The 8,951-nt window shown below is 35.1% G+C and overlaps 1 non-coding gene across 1 annotated transcript; it reads left to right on the top strand.

The window, feature by feature from the left end:
* Positions 1–678: 678 nt before the first annotated feature.
* TRNAW-CCA (transfer RNA tryptophan (anticodon CCA)) lies at positions 679–751 on the top strand. The gene has a single exon. It is a non-coding gene; the product is annotated as a tRNA-Trp (tRNA).
* Positions 752–8,951: the final 8,200 nt, after the last annotated feature.

The following is an 8,951-nucleotide window of genomic DNA, read 5'->3' as shown; positions in this document are numbered from 1 at the left end:
TCTCTTTAGTTCTTCTTCACTTTCTGCCATAAAGGTGGTGTCATCTGCATATCTGAGGTTATTGTTATTTCTCCCAGCAATCTTGATTCTAGCTTGTGCCCATCCAGCTCAGCATTTCTGATGATGTACTCTGCATATATGTTAAATAAGCAGGGTGACATTATACAGCCTTGACGTATTCCTTTCCCGATTTGGAACCAGTCTGTTGTTCCATGTCCAGTTCTAACTGTTGCTTCTTGACCTGCATACAGATTTCTCAGGAGGCAGGTAAGGTGATCTGTTATTCCCATGTCTTTAAGAATGTTCAACAGTTTGTTTTGATCCACACAGTCAAAGGCTTTGGTGTAATCAATAAAGCAGAAGTAGATGTTTTTCTGGAACTCTCTTAGTTTTTCTGTGATCCAATGCATGTTTCCAATTTGATATTTGGTTCCTCTGCTTTTTCCAAATCTAGCTTGTATATCTGGAAGTTCTTGGCTCACATTCTGCTGAAACCTACCTTGAAGGATTTTGAGCATCATCTTGCTAGCATGTGAAATGAATGCATGTTCACTGTTCATGTACTGTTGCAGCCTGGCTTGGAGAATTTTGAGCATTACCTGCTAGTGTGTGAGATGAACGCAATTGTGTGGTAGTTTTAACATTCTTTGGCACTGCCTTTCTTTGGGATTGGCGACTTCCCTGGTGGCTCAGAGGTTAAAGCGTCTGCCTCCAATGCGGGAGACCTGGGTTCGATCCCTGGGTCAGGGAAGATCCCCTGGAGAAGGAAATGGCAAACCACTCCAGTATTCTTGCTTAGAGAATCCCATGGACGGAGGAGCCTGGTAGGCTACAAGTCCACGGGGTCGCAAAGAGTCGGACACGACTGAGCGACTTCCATTCCATTCTTTGGGATTGGAATGAAAACTGACCTTTTCCAGTCCTGTGGCCACTGCTGAGTTTCCAAATTTTCTGGCCTATTGAGTGCAGCACTTTCACAGCATCATCTTTGAGGATTTGACATAGCTTAACTGGAATTTTATCACCTACACTGGCTTTCTTTGTAGTGATGCTTCCTAAGGCCCATTTGACTTCACATTCCAGGTTGTCTGGCTCTTGGTGAATGATCACACCATTGTGGATATCTCAGCCACACCTAGACTTAATTTCTTGTACATGATGTCTTCATACTGGCTAACCAAGTCAAATATCAGAGAGTTCAATAAGGTATTAAAGAAAGATCCATCAGAATATGTGATTATGAGGCATTTGACAACCTTTAATAAACCAATTTTAGTACAGGAGAGGTAGTGAAAGCCAGCTATCAGGGATTTGATTTGTAGAATGAGCATAGAGAAGGTTATTGGTATAAGGAAAATGCAATTATTCAAGTGAGGAAGGTAAACGGTTAGTATATAGTTAACCTTTCAAACTTTGAAGAAAGACTATACTGAGCTCAAATGCAGTCTATTAATCTTGGGCCCATTAACTGTCTTCTTTGAATGTCAATTTCCTCAGGAGTAAAATGGAAACTCCTGTCTTGCAGTATTGTTGTGAGGATTACAAATAATGGATGTAAAACATTTTATATATCAATATTAGGCATTTATTCATTGAATGAATTGAGATAGGAGTTATGGGTCAAAAGAGGCTAGTGCTGTAAGAGGGGATAGTCGAAATTATTTGACCCAGTAGCTATTATTATTACCACCAGTAGTGGTACTTATATTTTTAGGGGGATTCCATATTTCTTTCAGAATTTGATGAAAGCTTTGAATTGTCTTCTAGAAAATTTCACATACACACAAACTTACAGGTAATTTCAGTGGCTTCACTGGTCCCATGAAGCTTAAAAACAATAATTTACATGTATTGAGTGTTTACTATATGTAGATACTATTATCAGTTCTTCATATACATGAACCTGTACTCATTTTAAGATGAAGAAATAGGTTCATACAGGTTAAGAAAGTTGCCTAAGGTCACACAACTAGTCAGTAGGAGGGCTAGGAATCAAACCCAAACCACTCTATTATGTTGCTTTATAAATTCATATGCTGAAATGCCATAGGTAAAATTATATTATTTGCAGAACAATTTTAAATAGTAAGAAATTATAGACCACTAAATAACCAGTGAAAAAGAATTAAATAAATCATTAAATAGTTAAATTTTCAAAAATTATTGGTACCTCTATTTTTACAGATAAACAATTATATTTAAGATAATTTATTAAGTGGAAAATAAAAATGCAGATGAATGTATGTAGTATACCACTTTCTAGTATAAAAAATAAGAGAGCAAACATATGTGTGTGCTTGTATGTGCATAGAGTATCTGTGAAAGCATAGATAAGGACCTAAATATGGTGATTGCCTCTGAAAGAAGGAAGTTGAGTAAATATGATCACAGTCTGCATTGTATTCTAGCACTACGTGTATGCATCTCTAACCTTCTAAATTAGGTTTCAAATTTCTTAAGAGCAAAGACTTGTCTTATTTATCACTGAATCCACCCAAACATATCCTAGAACAAGATCTTGAATTCAAATGAATAAAGGAAAATAAAGACAGAGGAAAAGCAAAGAATATACCAAAGGTACATTTGAAGGCAGCCAAAAGGGATTTACAGGGAACATATCACTTTCATGTTAATGTTAGAATAATGTAACATACCATTATTCCCAGCATGAAATATTGTTTAACTATATCTATAGTTATTTAATCATGATATTTTGACTAAATTTTTAAACAGTGCCCTATATGGTTACCTATGAAACATGATTTGAAACATGGATTCATAAGGTGTACTCTGCGGATCCTTGAGGGTATTAAGACTTTTAGTGTGACCTCAAGATCAAAACTATTTTTATAATAATACTAAAATATTTTTTACTTTTCCATTGTACTGATATTTGCACTGATGTTACAAAAGCTATGGAGGGTAAAACTTCTGATGCCTTAATATCAATCAAGGCAGTTGTATCAAAATATACAAGTATTCTTCATTGCCATACATTTATATGTGTAAAAAAGGAGTTTCTCTTAAGAATGTCCTTAATGCAGCAGTAAAAGTAATTTTATTAAATCTTGACCAATGAGTACAAATCTTTTAATGTTTTATTAGAGTATATTTGCTTTACACTGTTGTGTCAGCTTCTGCTATACAGCAAAGTGAATCAGCCATAAGTGTACATATATCCCCAGTTTGTTTTTTTTTTATTTCTCTCTGAATTAGGTCTCCACAGAGCACCAGGTGGAGTTCCCTGTGTTAAACTGTAAGTTCTCATTAGTCTTCTATTTTCTACATAATAGTGTATATGTGTCACTCCCAATCTCCCAGTTCATTCCACTTCCCCTTATCCCTTGGTATCCATACATTTGTTCTCTATGTCTGTGTTTCTATTTCTGCTTTGCAAATAAGATCATCTCTACCCTTTTTCTAAATTCCACATATATGAGTTATATGCAATATTCGTCTTTCTCTTTCTGACTTGCTTTACTTTGTATGACAGTCTCTAGATCCATCCATGACTCTGTAAATGACACAATCATTTTTTTTCATGGTTGAGTAATATTCAATTGTATATATGTACCACCTCTTCTTTATCTATTCCTCTGTTTCTGGGTATTTAGGTTGCTTCCATGTCCTGGCTACTGTAAATAGTGTTGCAATGAACATTGGGGTGTATGTGTCTTTTTGAGTTACGGTTTTATCTGGGTATATGCTCAGGGGTGGGATTGCTGGATGGATATGTCTTTTTTTTTTAATAAATTTATTTATTTTAGTTGGGGGCTAATTACTTTACAATATTGTAGTAGCTTCCGCCATACATTGAAATGAATCAGCCATGGGTCCTTTTAATGTTTTGTGTAAAAAAATTAGGGACTATATACAATGTACTTCTGCTACACATTGAAGTATAATTATTGTCTCAAAAAACACTTGTAAATTATTTAAAGTTTGTGCTGAACTAGACACTCTCGCACAGAACATCCTTTTTACTTGAAAGAAGGATGGAAAGAAGATTATGGTTATTCAAATTTGAGTATTTGGCAGACATTTCTTAGAAATGATCAAAGTAAACCTGTCACTTCAAGGAAAAACAACTGACAAGTGTTTGTTGCCAATGTTAAAGCTTGAATTTTCAAGTAAATTAGAAATTTGGACAACTTGCACCCATCATGCTATCCTTGAAGGTTTCCTATTACTTACAGACTTTCTGATGAAACCAGTGGTGATGGTAACAAATGTGATGAATTTTTGATTCTGTATAGTGAATTTTATCAACAGTAGCATACCTCAATGAACCAATATGTTCCAATGCAAGTGGTTATAAATAATGCACTGCTAAATGATTCATTCAAAATACAAGCTATATCAATTAACTTTATTAAAATAGAATAGGAAAAGTTCCTTGATGGGCTTTCAGAATTCACATTGAAATTATCCTGTAAAAGACTACTACTAGTTTATTTTTGGTGTTATTACAAAGAATAGTGCTTGTGCTAAGTTGTTTCAGTCATGACTGAATCTATGCAACCATATGGACCTTAGCCCACCAGGCTCCTGCATTGGCAAGCAGATTCTTTACTGCTGAGCCACTGAGGAAGCCCTCTTACAAAGAATATGTACAATTAAATAAAAATATTATTAAAATTCTCATGCTTTTTCATCTCTTCCATATGAGATCATATATTTTCTCCTAAATTACAACCAAAACAATATATCACAACAGATTGAATGAAAAAACAAAGATATTAGAGTCCAGATATCTTCTGTTAAGGAGGTTTGCAAAAATGTAAAACATTGTCACTCTTCTCACTATTTTTTTGGCAAATTAGTTCTATCTCACAAAATATATGCTATTTATGTTAACATACAATTTTTATTACTTTAAGTGGATCAATAAACTAAAGTTTTTTTATTAAAGTATAGTTGACTTACAATATTGTGTTAGTTTCAAATGTACACAAAGCAATTATATTTAGATTATATTCCATTATAGGTTATTGAAAGATATTAAATATATTTCTCTGTGCTATACAGAAAATCCTGTTGCTCATCTATTTTACATATAGTAGTTTGTATCTGATAGTCCCATACCCCGGGGGATTCCCAGGTGGTGCTAGTGTCAAAGAACTTGCCTGCCAGTGCAGGAGACACAAGAGACACAGGTTCAATCCCTGGGTCGAGAAGATGCCCTGGAGAAGGGCATGGCAACCCACTTCAGTATTCTTGCCTGGAGAATCCCATGGGCAGAGCAGCCGGGTGCGCTACAGTCCATGGGGTTGCAAAGAGTTGGACATGACTGAAGCGACTTAACATGCACACAGTCCTATACTCCTGATTTGATCCTCCCCACACCATCTCCCCATTGGTAACCATAAGTTTGTTTTCTATGCTATCAATTTTTAATGTTTAGTATGGAAAATATTGGCAGTGTTGAAACAAATATACTGCCAGATATTTTTCCAGCAAACATGGGTTTATCAGGATCAACAGAGAATTGCAATTTGGGGTCTATAAACATGATGAGCCAAGTGTAAGACCCTACACAGAAAGGGAAGGAGAGTGTTTTATAGAGAGGAAAAGGAAGCTGGGAGGGTGATAATAAACAAAGAGTCTGTGGCTTTCATTCACTGAATACTTGCTAGGAAAGAATAGAGGTCTTTCTGGGCTCAGTCATAGCTGTAGAGCTTGAGAGCTCCACCTTCTGGACTCCCAGCTTTAATTTAGGCTTTTGTTTATTACTTACGATAGATACAACCCATACACGCAAAAACTTTTTTGGGATTCTAAATGATTTTTAAGAGTGTAAAAGGGCCTGAGAGAAAAAGCTTGAGAATTGCTTATTTGGGGAATTTGATTTAATTGCTGATGTGAAGAATCTTTGCCACTTGTCAATGCCTGAAATTTCAGATACTTGGAATCCATTCCCATGTGTTTGCAGTGTCCAAATCCTAAAAAAAACTTCCTGTTTTACTGTTAAAGACCTAATCACATCAAATTCTTCTGTGACAGCAGGAACCCACAGAGTCTAGAAAGGCACCATATCCTTGGAGAGAAAGCTGAACAAAAAGGCCAGAAAAGGAAGGTAGGACACAAATATAACCTTCACCTATTCCACCACTTTCCTAGTGAAATATATAAAGTTAGTAAGCCTCATAGCAAGGAGCCCAAAATAAGAAACCTAGAGAAGAAATACCTTTCTTCATCCTTTGGCTTTTTGCCCATTGTTCATAACTTTGACTATATAAAAACCAAATAGATAATCATGAATTTCAGAAAAGCTAATTTATGTTAATTTACAACATGTATATACAACCAGCCAGCTAGCTGAAGGAACCTTCTTCTTATGGAAATTTTCTGAAATACATTTCTTTAGAAATTCACATCCTGTGAGACTAACCATTTCCCTTTTCAGGATTGTAGGTTCCTCAGAGGGGGTCTCAAGAAGTTGTGCTATGCTTTTATCTGTCTTCAAAACAAGCTTCTTTGGTTCAGGGAAATTAATTCCTCTTCCAGTTGCCAAAGTAAGGTCTTCCCATTGGAGAAAAATATTTTAGTGTATGAATCAAAAAAGTTTTAGTGAAAAAATATGCAAAAACTAAACCCCTTCAAAGACTGATTTATTACAACTTGTAAAGATTCATTTCCTCTTTAATTTTTACTGTTTGCAGTTTTGTGTTCTTTTAAGAAAACTAGTTTTTTTGAAATTACTCTTTATCTTCATTCTTACCGTCACTGCCTTAGTTCACGCTCTTATTATTAATACCTTAAATTTAAATTATTGGTGTTTCCTCCATTAGGGCTCTCCACCTCCTGTTTCATCTTTTTCCCAATGCATTCTGTGCGCCTTTGTCTCAGCAATACTTCAGGGAGTGGTAGTAAAGAGATTGGGCTTTGGAGTCAGACATACTTGGATCTGAATCTCGCCTCTCCCACTTATTTGTTATATGATATTAGGGAAGTTAACTTCTCTGGGCTTCAGTTTATTTATGGCTAAGACAGGACATAATATTAGTCCCTACTCCTTAGGATTATTCTGAGGATTAAGTAAGATGATGCATGCAAATTGCTTAGAATGGTGACCAGTACATAGAATGTACACACACTTAATAAGACTTTTTAATCTCTCTCTTTCAGCTCTGTTTAAAAGCATTCAATGATTTCTTTTATCCTATGACTTCTATGCTCTTAAGTTCTTCTTTGTATGGTTCCACCCTCCAAGTTTCTTTCCTTCTGTTCCTTAGCATTCCCGTGCATTAGTCAAAATTTTGTCCTCACTATCACACAAATAGTATGCTTACTCTTCTTTCACATCCTTGGCAATATTTCTTCTCTCGCCTGGAGTCCTTTGTCTTTCCTTCTCTCTTTAAGCTGATATTTGTCAAATTTCAGATATGCAAATATCTCTCTCTATTATTTTTGTTATGTTTATTTACCCTCTATGGAGAAGGACAAGGAAGCCTGGCGTGCTGCAGTCCGTGGGGTCGCAAAGAGTCAGACACGACTGAGCAACTGAACTGACTGACTTACCCTCTATACTTTTATTTGTGTGTGTGTTGCTTAATCAAACTTTTTAAAACTTAGCTACCTACTTTAGCTTAATCTTAAGTAGTATTATGCATAAAATCATAGATGTGAAGTACAGTTTTATTACATTTTGGAGCCTTAAAAACAAACTGTGTAACTTGAAAATGTTTAGAAAGGCATTCCTTTTACCACCCAAAATAAACTTTCATGTCTCCAGTGTGACATGTTTCACCCATTGGGAATACTACTGAAACCAAATTTGTCTATTGAGCAAAGACCAGCCAATCTTCCCAGATTTAGCCCATACTGAACTCATCTTAACTTCCACATAATTTAATAGCAAATCATACTGTTTATGTTTTCTAATTTGTTTATGAGTGATTAACCTGTTACTTAAACTATGTATTCTTGGAAGCTAGAGAACATATTATATGCTTCTGAATCCCACTCTTCCCACTAAGTATCCCAAATCAATCATTGTTGTAGCTCTATAAGTATCTATTGAATGATTATTTTTGAAACGTGCAGGAATCAGATACAGGAAACTCTTAAAGACAGTTTATCTAAAGCAATTAATACTCACTAGTTCTAATGGAAAAGGAATTGAAATCACAACTTACTCTTTCCTCTTTTTTTCACTTTTTGTTATACTATTGTTCCAGAAAGAATTGAAGATGGTTTAAAAGGATGCATACTATAATAAGATGTATAAATGAATAGTAGGTGGAAATAACAAAGAAAAAATAGAAAAAGTCATAAAATTAAAGCCTGAAAGAAAAGTACACCATAAAAATATCTCCAAACTTGCAATCAGCAGACTCTAAATTAGTTCCATGGTTTTCAGCAGACTCTATAAAAAGGACATATGTCACAATTATACTATCTGTTAGGAGTTTAATCAAATCAATTAGGAAAAATCTAGCTCTTCCCAATATCCCTTTTAGAAAACACAGTGTATTGTAACAAATGATATCCTCAAAAATAGCTATCACACCTAATACACTGTTGCAGTTAGAGAAGACCTAAGAGACTTTGAAGCACCAACTCATAAACTTTCCCAGATCTGAGAAAGATATTATGCCCCAGTTAAACTTTGTAAGTGTACATATGGGAGAAGGGAAGAATTCAGAACTATGGGCAAAATGGGGCAGCTGTACTATTGTTTAGACTCTTATGACTGGATATTTTTACTACTTGGTTTGAGATGATAATGTCTTAGATTATCAGTCATACTCAATAGCTAGAAGATATTCTTCTAAAAGTTAATGGGACAAGCAGTGCTGCTTGCCCTATTTTTTGTCCAGGATTTACTAGAGGCCATAATAGATATGATAAATACTTTGCAAGCCATAAAGTGAGACATAAATATTAGAAATTGTTACAGTTTTTATGATTGTTTTTACTGTTGTTGTTATTATTTTCCATTAGCCCCT

The sequence above is a fragment of the Giraffa tippelskirchi genome, chromosome X, assembly GCF_054371585.1.
Source record: "Giraffa tippelskirchi isolate mGirTip1 chromosome X, T2T-mGirTip1v1.2.pri, whole genome shotgun sequence".
Lineage (NCBI taxonomy): Eukaryota > Metazoa > Chordata > Mammalia > Artiodactyla > Giraffidae > Giraffa > Giraffa tippelskirchi.
The sequence above is the reverse complement of the archived record's forward strand: the minus strand, read 5'-3'. Positions and strand labels throughout refer to the sequence as shown.